Raw genomic sequence first — 17,043 nt, forward strand, 5'->3', positions numbered from 1 at the left:
CTTTCAACCTAACTACTTTGGCAATTTCAAAGTAATTTCTTTTTCTTTCCCTGGTGTTTTAAAAGTCTCCCTCTCTAACCATTTTTGCAAAGACAGAGCCAAAGAATTGGTAAACTATTTGCTGAAGTGGAAATGTAGCATACCAATTGTATGAATAAGATGCCCTCATTCAAAAACTACAGAAAAGGGCGAGTGGCTCTTACTTCTTTTAAGCAACAGACTTTGAGTTGAGCAGAATGAAATTCAAATGCCTACTAATATAAGTAATGTCTTGTAGTTATCTGATGTCTTTTATTCAAGCATTCCAAAGAAAAAGCAAATCTAGAGATACTACTTTGAGCTATCTATCCAAAGTGAGAAGCCGGAGAGGTGGTTTTGTATATCACTCACATTTCACTGCCAGAAAAATGTATTTTAGATGTAACAGCAAAAGTAGCTAACAACACATATTTCTTACTATGTGCAGGCACCATTCTAACAGTAGCTAACAGTACCAATGACAGTGCTGCTACTTAGCCTCTTTAGGCAGATGGTAAAACTGAGGCCCAGAGAGCTGTATATATAACCTGCGCAGGGCGACACGGCTGGCAAAAGGCACAGCGCAATTCAAATCCAGGCGCCCTGCAGCTCATACTAGATCCAGTGCCCATAGCCACTGCTGCTTCTAAGAACAGTAAACAGTTTCTTTGGTCAACAATGAGGCTCACCAGAACTTTATCATAAGGTGGTCTTTTATTAAATGGTTTACAGGCACTAAGGGATGCTTCCCCAAGAAAATTATAAGAGTTTTTTTTTAATTTAAAATAAAAGCTTAAAAAGTTTAAAATAACTTAAGGATGAGAGTGACTACTGTCCCTTAAGGTGTTAGATAGAGGTTTTGGTATTTTAAATACATTGAGTGCAAATGAAGTTGGAAATCTCAGAGTTTAGCACCTGGTATATTCTCCAAATTTTCCTTTCACCCAGAAATTTTATACCTTGTTATATAATCTCTGTAATCTGCCTCACATACTTTTTTTTACCATGAGAATGTTTATAAATACATGCATAAAAATAAAACATTTGCTATGTCCTCTCTTGTCATTCCATGGTCTCATGCCATTAATTTATGTTTATTCCTATTTCTAATACTCTATAGTTTAGATGAAAGCACAAACTCACAAAGGAATCAGTGAAGAATGGAAAGGAGAAGAAAACGCCTACTGTGTAGGGTGAAGGGAACATTCCACCTTCAGAAATCAGAGCAAGAGAAATAGAATGTACAACTTGTTGTAGGACACCAGCCAGAGTCCACACAAGGACTGCCTGCCTCAGCACAAGAATGGAAGGGGACTCTGGGAATGAGTCACAATTGTTCCTCAGTCACCTCTGTGCTCCGAGGGCTAGGCTGCAATGTCTTGTATAAACGCTGGTATTGTATTCTGGACACTGGGGACCTCTACCTCTCACCTCCACAAAAAGCAAATGCAGTTAAGAAGCCAGAGACAAAATGTTACCATATTGTTTAGAAACACTACAATGATCCAACATGCTCTCTCCACACTCGTCATGTTAAATTAGTACACTCAAAAACAGACTTCGAATGAGAGAGAGAGAAACAGAAAACAACAGCAAACTCTAGGACTTGTCATTACACTACTGTTAAAGACTTACGGCAGGGGCGGGGAGGAACTGTCGACACTTTCTCATGGATGGACTACAATTTGAACATCAAATATGAGGTCTTTGTATAGAATACCTATTATAACTACAAAGAATCCGTCTTTGAACTTGAACTAACTAAATGTTCACAGCTCCTGTATTTCAGACTACCTTTTCTATTACATCAATCCTCATCCCTTCTTTTTTTCCCCCATCCCTTCTTTTATGAGATAGATTAAAAGTTGCTCTTTAGTGAGAGCTTGGTAAGCCAGTATTCTTATAAAATAAAGCAGGACCTCAAGCTGGGACAAAGAGAATGCTACCTTTTAGAAAGAGTTAAAAGCATCTGAGCTCTCCATAAAACCCACTTACTTGTTGAGAAAAAGTTCAGTTGGTTTTCAATCACAAAAGACCTAAAGGGAAAGTTGGGATATTTATGGTCTTAGGTTTTATCTAGATGAGGTTCCCAATGAAAAGAATCACAAATACCCAAGCATTTGAAACATGCTGGAGAAAACTGACTGCTTTAAGAACAAAATATATCTCCCTCCAACTTTGCTTGAAACGTTTTTTTAAAGATATTTTGTCTAGCTGAAATTTTACCAGTTAAGATATCCACATTACCAAATACTTTTTTTGAAACTCTGCTTAGCAGATTGAACATATTATGTGGTTTATATATCATTCACTCTCACTTTAGTATGAATTAGTTTACTCAGTTCCTGCTCTTCTTACAAAAAGGTTAGATTTATGGACTGTAGTGTGAGTGGAGAAAGGAAATAAAAAGGACGACAGGAGATTTCTCTGGTGGTCCGGTTCAGGCTCCTTGCTTCTGATGCAGAGGGCATGAGTTTGATCCCTGGCTGGGGAACTATAACCCCATATGTCTCACACACACACACACACACACACAAAGGATTCAGTTCAGTTCAGTTGCTCAGTCGTGTCTGACTTTTTGCCACCCCATGAATCGCAGCACGCCAGGCCTCCCTGTCCATCACCAACTCCCGGAGTTCACTCAGACTCACGTCCAGCGAGTCAGTGATGCCATCCAGCCATCTTCCTCTGTTGTCCCCTTCTCCTCCTGCCCCCAATCCCTCCCAGCATCAGAGTCTTTTCCAATGAGTCAACTCTTTGCATGAGGTGGCCAAAGTACTGGAGTTTCAGCTTTAGCATAATTCCTTCCAAAGAAATCCCAGGGCTGATCTCCTTCAGAATGGACTAGTTGGATCTCCTTGCAATCCAAGGGACTCTCAAGAGTCTTCTCCAACACTACAGTTCAAAAGCATCAATTCTTCAGTGCTCAGCCTTCTTCACAGTCCAACTCTCACATCCATACATGACCACTGGAAAAAACATAGCCTTGACTAGATGGTCCTTTGTTGGCAAAGTAATGTCTCTGCTTTGAATATGCTATCTAGGTTGGTCATAACTTTCCTTCCAAGGAGTAAGCATCTTTTAATTTCATGGCTGCAGTCACCATCTGCAGTTATCTTGGAGCCCAGAAAAATAAAGTCTGACACTGTTTCCACTGTTTCCCCATCTATTTCCCATGAAGTCATGGGACCAGATGCCATGATCTTCATTTTCTGAATGTGGAGCTTTAAGCCAACTTTTTAACTCTCCTCTTTCACTTTCATCAAGAGGCTTTTTAGTTCCTCTTCACTTTCTGCCATAAGGGTGGTGTCATCTGCATATCTGAGGTTATCGATATTTCTCCCAGCATTTTGATTCCAGCTTGTGTTTCTTCCAGTCCAGCATTTCTCATGATGTACTCTGCATATAAGTTAAATAAGCAGGGTGACAATATACAGCCTTGATGAACTCCTTTCCCATTTTGGAACCAGTCTGTTGTTCCATGTCCAGTTCTAACTGCTGCTTCCTGACCTGCATACAGATTTCTCAAGAGGCAGGTCAGGTGGTCTGGTATTCCCATCTCTTTCAGAATTTTCCACAGTTTATTGTGATCCACACAGTCAAAGGCTTTGGCATAGTCAATAAAGCAGAAATAGATGTTTTTCTGGAACTCTCTTGCTTCTTCCATGATCCAGCGGATGTTGGCAATTGGATCTCTGGTTCCTCTGCCTTTTCTAAAACCAGCTTGAACATCTGGAAGTTCACGGTTCATGTATTGCTAAAGCCTGGTTTGGAGAATTTTGAGCATTACTTTACTAGCGTGTGAGATGAGTGCAATTGTGCGGTAGTTTGAGCATTCTTTGGCATTGCCTTTCTTTGGGATTGGAATGAACACTGACCTTTTCCAGTCCTGTGGCCACTGCTGAGTGTTCCAAATTTGCTGGCATATTGAGTGTAGCACTTTCACAGCATCATCTTTCAGGATTTGAAATAGCTCCACTGGAATTCTATCACCTCCACTAGCTTTGTTCGTAGTGATGCTTTCTAAGGCCCACTTGACTTCTCATTCGAGGATGTCTGGCTCTAGGTCAGTGATCGCACCATCATGATTATCTGGGTTGTGAAGATCTTTTTTGTAGTTCTTCTGTGTATTCTTGCCACCTCTTCTTAATATCTTCTGCTTCTGTTAGGATTGTGGGGTGATTATTAACCATGAGACACTGCTTTGGAGAAGACCCTCAGTTGCTTTGGGTGTGAAGGAGAGTGACAAAGTAAGGGGAAGCTGGGCAAGTTCTCAAATCCAGATTTTTTATCCCAAAATTTGTTCTATAACCTCCTTAAACTTGACACTGACAATATAGTCAAAATGTTCACTGGATAACTGCAGCTCTTCCAACTCCCAGCTAACACCATAGAATGTGGTTTTAAGGTCTATGTTATTTGTATACTCTTTGTAAGTCTCACTTAGGGAGGGCTCAGAAATTTGTTAAATAGGTTAAGCTTCAGTTGGTTTAGTAGAACACTGTTTTCAGTGGGTTTCTTTTTGGATGAAAAGAAAATACATTACATTATTTTTTTATTTAAATTAATGTAATATAATACTTTACATTAATTCTACACAAGCAGAGATCAGAACTACTTTAGCAATATACATTTCAGGTATCTTGAAAAACTCTCCCTTCCACAGCTATATTTTGCATTTCACTCAGAAAATTTATATAAATTATACATATATATACATACATGCATATAAATAGATGTTTCAGAGGTGAGTCGGTGGTGGGTGTAAGGGGGTGTGGGGTAGGTAAGGTGCTACATGATGGGAAACAGGATAAATGACCCCATTCCTTAAAATTGGGTTGGCCAAAAAATTTGGGTTCTTTCTGTAATATCTTACAGAACAACCAGAACGAAATTTTTGGCTAACCCAATATATACAGCTTAGGGTTTTTTCCCTACTACTCTGAATCTAAGACAACTTGGGAAACCTGATTTAACCTGGGTGAAAAAAAAAGAAAACAAAACACGTCGTCCCACATAACAGGCTTGTTTCTTTGGAGGGTGTGTTAGTGAGGGCTGGGGATGGGGACTCCTCTCACCTTAGAGGGTGTGTGAAGAAGCAGTTAATTTTCTATAGGGAGCATGTACTGCAGATGTGCTAGAAATACACCAGGCTGATGGGAACACTCTCCACAGGGAGCCTGGTCCTCAGCATTGGAGGAAGTAAACCACTTTCCCTCACCCACCTTCCCACCTCCCCACACTCCTTCAAATTCATACAACTGGAGTGCCTCAACTGTTGGTAGCTTGGTTAAGAACTCTGGTGAAGTGAAGTGAAGACACTCAGTCATGTCCAACTCTTTGCGACCCCATGAACTGTAGCCTACAAGGCTCCTCTGTCCATGGAATTTTCCAGGCAAGAGTACTGGAGTGGGTTGCCATTTCCTTCTCCAGGGGATCTTCCCGACCCAGGGATCGAACCCAGGTCTCCCGCATTGCAGGTGGACGCTTTACCATCTGAGCCACTAGGGAAGCAGTTCCTGATGATGCCTGACTCCTGCTGCTCTTACTCTCCAAAGTTCCCTCCCCTTGAGTGTGGGCTGGACCTAAGTGACTCATTTCTAACTAGAAACTTTTCTAATCTACTAATCTAAGCGAGATTACATTACAAAAAAGACTCTAGCTGTATATTCTTACTCTCTCTTGCTTATTCTGAAGCCATCAATGTTGTGAGCCGCTCTACTGAGAAACCAATATAGCAAGGAATTCAAGGGGATCTCTTGCCAACAGCTAGTGAGGACTTAAGGCCTTTAGCTTAACAAACCAAGAGGAACCGAATACTGTTGTCAACTACAAATTGGCACTTGCCAAGATGGTTGCCAACGACAACAACAAGGGCATTCACCACCTGCCTCTGCGGAGACTAAACCTGCACTGCTGAAGCTGTTGACCTTCAACACCCACTGAGGGAGTTCAGGGTGGAGTAAGGCACTCTGTGCACCAGGCAATCTGGTGGGACATGTCTTTAGATAGATGTTTTAGGAACAGATTTTATGATACCAATCCTTGCATCTCCTCATATCTAGAAAAGCACTAAATCCCTTCATGGTGACATCAGATCCTAGCAACAAACTTTGTCAAATGAATGCTTAATGGTATTCACTCCCCCTTCACAAAACCTTGTGCACTGACTTTCCCCCACTGCCGCTTTGGAGCAGTCTCTCAGAGCTATCTGAGGTGCTGCCTTCAGGGCTGCAGTCCTCATTTTGCCCCAAATAAAACTTAACCCACAACTCTCAAGCTGTTCATCATTTTTTTAGTGGACACTGTCAACAACCTCATGAGTGAGCTCAGAAGTGAATTCTCCCCTTGCTGACCCCTGGCGTGATCCCAACCTTGACTAACATCTTGACCATGGCCTTTTGAGAGCCCTGGGTCAGAGGCACTCAGCTAAAACACATCTGGATAAAACACAGAAGCTGTGAGATAGCAGCTGTCTGTTGTTTCATGCTGCAAAGTTTCAGTTAAGTAGCAATAAGTAACTAATATGAGTATGTACATTTTTTAAAAGCATGTTAGGTATTCACTGATATTTAAACATGAGATTCCTTTAAAAATGCTTTACCTTATAGCATTTCTGTCTCTTAACTGTACCTCAGGGTTATTATTGCTTCTCTATGGGATATAATGTCATGACTACCTTGAGAAAATAATCTTAAGAGCAAAGTAGCCTCCATGGAGCCCATCCAATTACTAACTATAGAACCTTGAGCATTTAAAAATATATAAATAATTTTTCTTCAGTTCTCATTTTGATTCTGTTCACTGAATTAATTAATGTTTCTTAAAGAGGCTGTGACAGATCAAATAAAAGTGAAGAAGAATGTTAAAAAATACCTACCACAAATACCTTCCTTTTCCCTTGAAACATAAAATTTTAATGAAAGTTTCCCCCAAACAAAACAAACATTTCAACAATATTTGGCTTTGTGAGAGACTTAAAATTTAAGTTTAAAGATACCATTTTGATGCCAAATCTGGGTTACATTTTTAAAAAGGCCATGAGGCAGAACTGTCATGTGGAAAGCTAACATGAACCAACCTGCATGTTCTTTTGAGAGGCAGAGGGAGCACATTTTTTCCAGGCTTTGCAAATAGTTTCCTAAAACAAATCTGCCAACTGACAAAAATTCATACACATATAAGAAAATTTCCAAGTTTTTATGTTGCTGAAACTGAATTTCTTTCTTTTGGTTTGAGGCAGAACCTTTATTAGTTCCCTACTTATTAAAAAAAAGAAAGCCAATGAATAAACCAATACTATTGTTTGCAATGCCTGATTTTAATATTGGCAGATGTCTTGGTTCATGTTGAAGAAAATATTGGAATTGAAGGAAACAGCAGGACTACTAAGAAATAAATTGTTCAGATGCCCCCAACGACTTCTAGAAACATATCCCTGCTTTGGGTACTTAGTGAGGGAGAAGGCTTGTCTGGGTTTTGGAGGTGGGAGAACCTGCAAGATCTCAGGTGCCTGCAGGACAAAGTTGCACATGTGTCTTTCCATACATCAACTCAGCTGTGAGCCATTCCGGTGTCTTCAGGAGGCTGGGGTTTGCCTCCAAGGAGAGGTAGTCATTCCTCCTCTTTGTCTCTCAGCACCAAGAATTGTGCCTGGCATATGGTAGGGACTCAAAATTACTGGTTAGGTGATTGCATCATCTTTACTCATAGGGTGAGAAGTACTGCTTAGGTGGCAAGATTTTCAAAGGACAGGTAGCCTGCTCTATGGCAGAGGGTGAGGAAAGAGGAGGGGAAGAGTCCTTGCTCCCACGCTCATACCAGGGTGACAACTCCACAAGGAGCTGTGCCTGCTCCCAGACCAACTGGAGGGTTGAGTAACAGCTGTTGTTATGAACTTCACTTCTCCCTGACTTAGAAACAGAAACAGGCAGTGCTTTGTCAGCTGCTGGCTTGGGATACACAAGGGTTTCATGCTAGAGTTGGTTTCATTTCAACTAAACTTTGGGAGAAGACATTAGAGAGCATACCACAGAAGATGTATCCTGCTTGGGACTCTCGTGCCTAGAGCCTGAAATTAATCTAATGTTGTAAGTCACTCACACTTCAGTTTGGAAAAGGATGTTCTAAAGTCCAGAAGGGAGAGGATATATGTATATGTATGCCTTTTCATTTTGCCATACAGTAGAAACTTTACAACAGTGTAAAGCAACTATACTCCAATAAAAATTAATTTTTAAAAAGCATGTTCCTTTGTTAAATACATAAATAAAAATAAAAAATGTAATTCCAGAAAAAGATGAAAAAGGGTCTTTGAGATGGTCTTATTATTAAATATATAATTATTAGCCTAGGCATGGAAATCTCTTAAAAATAATTAAAATGAGCCATTAAGTTGAGGAACTCAACTTCACTCAACTTTTATCTTCACTAAACTGTAATATTTATATTTTCACATGGTTCTTAGTTTACATTTTACATGGTTCTTAGTTTACATTCTGAAGGCTGTCCAACAAAGAACATTAAAGAGGTGAGGTGGAATAGCACAGTTTTGAAAGCTCTATAACCTTTCTGGATTTTAGGCCAGTGGAAAAATCAAATTCATTTTTTAATTATAAAAGGTACATGGCATGTGACTGATAAGCCCTGGTTTTTAAAAAAATTACCTTCTTACACTGTCAAAACTCAGCCGTTCCCTACTCATTGCTCTATTTCACTTCGTGCTGTGGGACCAGCCTGAACTGCCCTCACCCAAAACCCCAGGGCATTCTGGCTTCTGCAGAGAGAGGTCAAGGGCAGACTGTCTGAGACCTTAAAACCACAGGACATACATCACTGGAGAGACGGCCAAGCACTTCATGGGAAGAGTGGCTCTATAAAGTACACAGGAAAGTGAGAACAAAGAATGAAAAACTGAACCGTGGAGAAGGTTCCTCCCTCCCCCAAACGGCAAAAGAAATAAGATGGAACAATTCCCCGAAGGATGGCCCATCAGAAGACAAGCCACTTCAAAGAGCTAATTTTAAAATAATAATTAAAAAAACTGACAGAAGTAGGGAAATCAAAGAAAGAAGGCTTTTTGAATTTTAGGAAGATGCTTCTAATCTAGGCTAACTATTCAGCATCATCATCAAAAGCAGACCCAGGTTCATTGTCCTTTCATCACCCTTTCTCTGTTGCTTCTGCTCCCACCAACCTTACCCTCCCACCCCAGGTAAAAACAGGATGCTTCATGAAGCTTCATGCTGAAATCTATGTAAAGGATCACTGGGGGAGAAAAGAAATGACATTCATGCCAAGTGAATGAACAGAGCAGGACTTTTTGTTAGGACAGTTGTTTACAGGCAGTAACACTAAAGCATGATGGACTCAAAGTGAATGAGTATAAACTATAGATTAACGGGTGCATCCCTGCTGGTTCAGTGGTTAAAAAAAAATCCACCTGCCAAGGCAGGACACACACGTTCGATCCCTGATCCGGGAAAACTGCACATGTCTTGCAGCAATTAAGTCCGTGCGCCACAACTACTGAGCCTGAACTCTAGAGTCTAGGAGCTGCAACCACTGAAGCCTGCACGCCCTAGCACCCGGGCTCCGTGACCAGAGAAGCCACCGCAATGAGAAGCACTGCAGCTAGAGAGTGGCCCCCACTTGCTGCAACTAGAGAAAAGCCTGCTTAGCACAGCAATGAAGATCAAGCACAGCCATAAATAAATACATTATATAAGAAAAAGATAGTGAGAGGTTGTGACTCATGGAATCAATGACATCAGTGTACACAGAACCTCCTTAACACTATTTCATTACTGATGATGGACCCACATTCTTTTATTTTTATATCTGAAGCGGGGAGGGGAGGATGTGTAAGTATGGATGTAAGGATGTGTAAGTAATGAACAGTACAACCCCCAAATGAGATTTTACTCTCTCTATACCACAGGGTATATTTCTGCAGCCTCTGATCCAGCACATCTTTCAACAAAGTGCCAGATTTCTAAGGTATGAATTATGATGAAAGAAGCTGACAGGGCAAGAGAAAATTCTTTGCAAAAAGTGCCAACAGTGATGTCTTGTGACACTGGAATACTTTCCCAGTTTCCTTGGCCCTACGCTTCAAGGGCAAAAAATAAAATGCCTGTTTTCCTTTAATAAACCATGACTCCATCTGCTTTGAAATGGAAAAGATACCTAGGTGGGCCTCAATCTAGAAAGTGAGTAAATTCTGCCCTCAAGTGGCTAAATGTTGTACTGCAAAGAGACCGTGGCAAAACCTGCTGCTGCTGCTGCTAAGTCGCATCAGTCGTGTCTGACTCTGTGCGACCCCAGAGACCAGGCTCCCCCGTCCCTGGGATTCTCCAGGCAAGAACACTGGAGTGGGTTGCCATTTCCTTCTCCAATGCATGAAAGTGAGAAGTGAAAGTGAAGTCGCTCAGTCCTGTCAGACTCTTAGCGACCCCATGGACTGTAGCCTACCAGGCTCCTCCATCCATGGGATTTTCCAGGCAAGAGTACTGGAGTGGGGTGCCATTGCCTTCTCCGGGCAAAACCTGACATGGTTGCTAAGTAATCTTAGGTAATCAGTTCCCTCAGGGGGTGTGTTTTCATTCTTCTAAAAAGGATGACTGAATTTTAGAGCAAAGCATCAGAAAAGTGGGGATTGTGCTCCTGACTTATTATTGAGACCAACTTGCCAGAGAAAAGTGTGGGAATTTAATTATCTGGATAATTTTGGCACCAGGAATTCACTTAATTCAAATGATTAGATTTTGCCTGGGCTGTCACCACTACTTCTTTAAGAAAGTGTTTCTTTATAATAAGATTTGTGTTTCACAAACAACTGCCTTCTAAGTCTAGAAAAATCAAGGATTCGGTTTTGGGGCTGTCTTACAGCTAAAACGGGGCTAGACATTTCTTTAAAGGGTGAAGGGCTTCCCTGGTGGCTCAGACAATAAAGAATCTGCCTGCACTGTGATATACCAGGGTTTGATCCTTGGGTTGGGAAGATCCCGTGGAGAAGGGAATGTCAAACCACTCCAGTATCCCTGCCCGGAGAATTCCATGGACAGAGAAGCCTGGTGGGCTACAGTCCATGGGGTCGCAAAGAGTCGCACATAACTAAGTGATTAACACTTTCACTTCACTTTAAAGGGTGAAAAGTAGGAATTTATACAATAAATACATTTGCACATGTGTGAAAGTTTATATGAGGTTCTTCACTGTAACATCATTTATAATGTTAAAATATCAACAGCAGCTTAGATCCTCATTAGTCTGGGGTTAAATGAATCCTGATACACCCATATGATGAGATTTAGTGCAGGCATAAAAAAAAGCACAAGGTTATTCTCTATTCGGAAAAGGCAATGGCACCCCACTCCAGCACTCTTGCCTGGAAAATCCCATGGACGGAGAAGCCTGGTGGGCTGCAGTCCATGGGGTTGCGAAGAGTCGGACATGACTGAGCGACTTCCCTTTCACTTTTCACTTTTCACTTTCCTGCACTGGAGAAGGAAATGGCAATCCACTCCAGTGTTCTTGCCTGGAGAATCCTAGGGACAGGGGAGCCTGGTGGGCTGCCGTCTATGGGGTAGCACAGAGTCGGACATGACTGAAGCGACTTAGCAGCAGCAGCAGCATTCTCTATTCATATAGAAGTACTCTCCATAATACAGTGTTCAGTGAGAAATCAAAGTGTGAAAATTATGTTATACTTGCATTCTGAGAGGAAAAATGCAGGGTTGTACTAGCTTATACATACATAGCTTATTTCTGGAAGGATAAACAAGAAACTGATTTTTTAAATGGCTGTTTCCAACTGCCAAAAATAGAATTGAGCTGTGATGTGTACATAATTTTCACATGTTTTGTTCACTAGTATTTCTCCAGTGTCTAGACAAGGGCCTGGAACACTGAAGGGATTCAATAATATTTGTGGAAAAAATGAATAAAATCAAACATATATACATACACACACACACACAGATACACACACACATAGACTATCGCCAAGGAGGGGAATTGTACAGCTGGAGGTCAAGCATGGTAGAGAGAATTTTCATTGTGCTTTCATGTACTTTTAAAATATTGAACTATTAGAATAGGTTACCTATTCCAAGGTAAAATTCAAACAACTAAAGAAACAAATAAGGATGGGGAGTTATTATTTGGAATAGTTATTTAAGTAAGGCATTGTTTTGATGGTGATTTAGACAGGGTCAATCACATCATAAAACTATGAATCACTGATTAGCAATAACCTTGGAATACTTACAGCATATGAGGAGCATTAAACCATAAAAAAAAATTGTCCTCACAGGGAAAGGTTTTCTGGGTGTTGCAAATTCCTTACAGAGAGGTACTTGCTCTTTGCCAAAGCCATCTACCTGGGGTCCAGGCACATGCTTTCAAGGTCAGGAGGATTAAGTTGCAAGGAGCCCTCCCTCAGTTCCCAGTGACTTGATTCACTGGGGGCCTCTGGATGGCTCCAAGAAGCAGAAGAATTCATTAAGAGTGACCATGAAAGGGAGGGAGGAGAGGCGTTGATTCTCAAAGAAGGGGTTACACCCTTAAGGCCTTCCCCAGACCTCCTGGATGGGAGTCTCCAGGTAGGGCTGGACACCTGCATTTCTATAAAGCTCTACAAACTAACTCTAAGGCACATTACCCTTCTGCCCCCCACCCCCAAGACTGAAAAGATCCACTTCGGACAGAGACACAACTGGGCTCAGATTGGACAAAATGAAGTTCCTCTCAAGGATGCCATCATCCATTCCCTGACTCCTTCCTAAATACCTCACCCAGAATTACTTCTCATTTCTTCCTTTCCTTAGAAATGCTATTCACTAAATTTTAACTCTAGTTCGTCATTCAAGACCAGTTTGCACATTTATCCTATGCCATTCTATTTTGCCCCGTAGGATGCAAGCCTGGGAGCATTCCTCAGAATGCCACTGTGATTCTGGAAGCACCTCCCTGTTAGACCAGAGAGCAGGCAAGCTTTGAGAATGCAGACTTGTAGTCCGAGAATATTCAGCTAAAAAGGAGGCAGCCTGAAAACAGCTAATTATCCATCAAAGAAATCATGTTCTAACTGATATGCTTGTTCTCAGCAAGCACAGTCCTCCACAGCGAGTCTGATAATTGGATAAAAAGACCTCAGAGGCTCTTGGGGGCTGGGATGAGAGATGAAAACACACTTTATGTGGATTTCTCTAATGTAATCACCAGTTACAGGGACAGCAAGGAACTTAACAAGCTCATTACAACCTCAGCGCCTGTGATCTCCCCACAAACCCCTGTAACAGCCAGAGGATAAAACTCCCTTAAAGCCCTCGCGGGGCCTTGGCCTCAAGCCGCAGGGTTTTTATCCTGCCCCCATCAGCAGGCAGCTGGCGTCTCCCGTTATCAGCTGCTGGCCCACATGGAAAATAAGCCAGGAGTTGGTTTCAGACGTGTTCTTAGCCTAACAACCAGTATTTTCTTAATCTGGGCATGGAGAAAAGAATGCCAAACTCAGAGTTGGCTAATCCTGTTTATAAACCTAATTTTTCCAGCTGTTCCTGCTCTGCTTTCAGAATGACTATCCTTTTTGTGATTTTTGAAAAAGCTCTGGTGAGGGTCTGCTTCGGGACAGGCTTGTCTGACCCACAGAGGTTACCCATGGCACTGTGGAAGCCCCAGCCCCTGGTCTAGGAGATGCTGGCCATTCCTGGAATGGGTACTTTTGGCTCTAGAAGCTCATCTCTTCCTCAGAGCAAGTGTTTGTTTTATGCGTGATCAACCCTCCTTGGTTCATGGGGATGCTTCCACAGCCGGGCCCAGTTCTTTTATAACTGGTCTGTCAATAGATTATTTCTCAAAGCAATCTGCATCAGAGAGGGGCAGCAGGGCAGCAGCCACAGAGAATACAGAGTGAATGGTGGTGCCCATAGCGGGCAACACTGTGACCCTGACTGAGGGTACCTGGAGGGGCAGGGCTGTTAAAACAGGCACTTAGAGAGGTCGGAGGACAGGGAGCCTGAGGGCAAGAAGGCAGCTCAGTCTATCCCAGACCAATTTTATTTGAGGCTCCATGGCAGCTACTCCTTTAAGAGAGGTAAAGAACCTGAGTTCTATTCATATGATATTAAGCAGAAACCCTAACCACCTGAGAATCCTGTAAAATGTGAGTCTAGCCACAACTCACACTTAAGGCCAGACACCTGCCATGCGTCCATGTAATAGCTCCCCCCCACTCAAGGGGGCTCTGAAGTTCATGCAAAAGGTACACAAATTGGAAAGCTGAATCCTGGCTTTGTCACTGTAGGCATTCCTTGCTTGGTCCAATACATATATTCTCTACCAGTGTAGATCAAATTTTTATGTGAAGCCATATTTCAAATTTATGAGGTGAATCCACTATCAAACAAAGAATTATTCCCAAATTGATCTGCTTGGTAAATTTTAATTTTCATTTATTTGATTTCCTTTAAGGGATACAAAAACAACTGGAATTACAGACATGGTGACAGCAAGATCAATAGGAAAAGCTACCCTACCTACCATACTCTTGGATAACATCCAGAAAAACAGGAATTGCCATCCCTACTGAAATAATTTTGGAAAATTCTTAAAGAGAGAAGAATACCAAACCACTTTACCTGTCTCCTAACAAACCTGTATGCAGGTCAGGAAGCAACAGTTCGAAGCTTACATGGAACCTTACACAGAACCTTACATGGAACAACTGACTGGTTCAAAATCGGGAAAGGAGTATGACAAGGCTATATATTGTCACCTTGCTTATTTAACTTATATGTAGAGTACCTCATGTGAAATGCCAGGTGGATGAATCACAGGCTAGAATCAAGATTGCCAGGAGAAATATCAACAACCTCATATATGCAGATGATACATCCTAAATCACAAGCTAGAATCAAGATTGCCAGGAGAAATATCAACAACCTCATATATGCAGATGATACATCCTAACAGCAGAAAGTGAAGAGGAACTAAAGGGCCTCTAGATGAAGGTGAAAGAGGAGAGCAAAAAAAACTGGCTTAAAACTCAGCATTCAGAAAACTAAGATCATGGCATCCCGTCCCATCACTTCATGGGAAATAGAAGAGGAAAAAGTGGAAGCAGTGACAGATTTTATTTTCATGGGCTCCAAAATTACAGTGGATGGTGACTGCAGCCATGAAATTAAATGACGCTTGCTCCTTGGAAGAAAAGCTATGACAAACCTAGACAGCATATTTAAAAGCAGAGACATCACTTTGCTGACTAAGGTCTGTATAGTCAAAGCTATGGTTTTTCCAGTAGTCATGTATGGATGTGAGAGTTGGACTATAAAGAAGGCCAAGTGTCAAAGAATTGATGTTTTTGAATTGTGGTGCTGGAGAAGACTCTTGAGAGTCCCTTGGCCCTCAAGATCAAACCAGTCAATCCTAAAGGAAATCAACCCCAAGTATTCACTGAATAGACTGATGCTGAAGTTCCATTACTTTGACCACCTGATGCAAAGAGCTGACTCACTGAAAAAGACCCTGATGCTGGGGAAGATTGAAGGCAAAAGTAGAAGAGGCTGGCAGAGGATGAGATGGTTAGACAGCATCACCAACACAATGGATATGAATTTGAGCAAACTCAGGGAGATAGCAAAAGACAAGGAAGCCTGATGTGCTGCAGTCCATGGGGTCAGAGTCAGACATGACTTAGCGACTGATTGACCACCACCAACAACTGAAATAATAGTCTTGGGAGAGGTAAGACTTTAGACCACACCTGCTACTGATATCATAATGTAAAGAGGTTTAGAGACCTTTGTCTGAAAGGAGACTTTGATTTAAAGAGGAGGGGACAGAAAAGTCATGAGGTTACAGTTTCAACAAAAATGAGATGAGGTCACCAAGGGTAAACTGAGTCAGCTTCCCAGTTTGACTCGGGTTCAGATCTGATTTGAGTCTCTCATTTCTGTTTTGTGAAATGGGAGTGGTGATGGAAGAAAGGGAAGAATTATTCTAGGACGGGGTTACTGTCAAGACCAACCTAATCAAAACCACTACAAAGCATATGTAGACTAAAGAAACACTAAAAATTTAACAACAGCGTGAGAAATTCAGACAAGATGCTCTCTCAGTTCTTTAACATTTTCACATAGTAAGATTCTGAGCCAAGTTTACCATAAACTCTCCTTCCTTAAACAAGATATAAAATATGGTGGTGTGGGAGCCAAAAGAAGACCAAAGCTAAAGAGATGTATTGTGTTCTATCTCCTGAACAGAGACCTGGTTTTTAATGGGGTGGCTTTGGCATTTCCACAGTGCACAGAATAGCTAAAGAATATTCACTTTGCACTTGTGGGTCTGTTTCTCATGATGCCAAGTTGGGTCCAGAGTAATCCGTTCAGACTTGTCCTCCTCGGCACTCCTACATTTCTGAATCAGTAGGTGCACTAATGCATTCCGAGTCCTGCTGTGATGTAATTAAGGATAATGTTTGCAGCACGGAGTACAGAGAGTTGTACATGTCTCCCAGGGGTGATTAAATGCTGAGGGGAAGTTGAATAACTATAGAATTCATTGGGTGCAAGTGCATTCCAATGGCAGGAACATTCTGTTTGCCGGTTATAGGACAGGTTTCTAAAAAGATACACACAGCATCCATAAGCAAACATCCTCATCTCCCTCTAGGGAATGGAGAACAGAAACTACTGCATCCCAGGAATGCTTATCTATCTAGGAGCGAGACTTGGGAATCAGAACTCTCTTACACTGCGGGCATGACTGCTAACTGACACAACTTTGAAAACAAGCGGTAGGGTAAATAAAACTGAAAGTACATATTACTGTGATCCAATAATTAGGGAAGTTTTCATATACGTGCACAGAGACACAAAGACAACAATTCTCACTGCACAGTGTTTACAAGAGCCCAACACTGAAAAAAATATCAATACGAAAATAGGAAATAGATAAAAATATGACCTCTTTACAGAAAGGAACACTATATAGTAGTTTAAAAGAATGACGAAACAAAAACAC

General features: G+C 41.5%; 1 protein-coding gene across 4 annotated transcripts in view; it reads right to left on the reverse strand.

The window, feature by feature from the left end:
• The window catches only part of DOCK8 (dedicator of cytokinesis 8), a 266,249-nt gene that overhangs the window by 108,219 nt on the left and 140,987 nt on the right, over positions 1–17,043 (reverse strand). The gene's annotated exons all lie outside the window — the stretch shown is intronic.

The sequence above is a fragment of the Bos indicus x Bos taurus genome, chromosome 8 (genome assembly GCF_003369695.1).
Source record: "Bos indicus x Bos taurus breed Angus x Brahman F1 hybrid chromosome 8, Bos_hybrid_MaternalHap_v2.0, whole genome shotgun sequence".
NCBI lineage: Eukaryota > Metazoa > Chordata > Mammalia > Artiodactyla > Bovidae > Bos > Bos indicus x Bos taurus.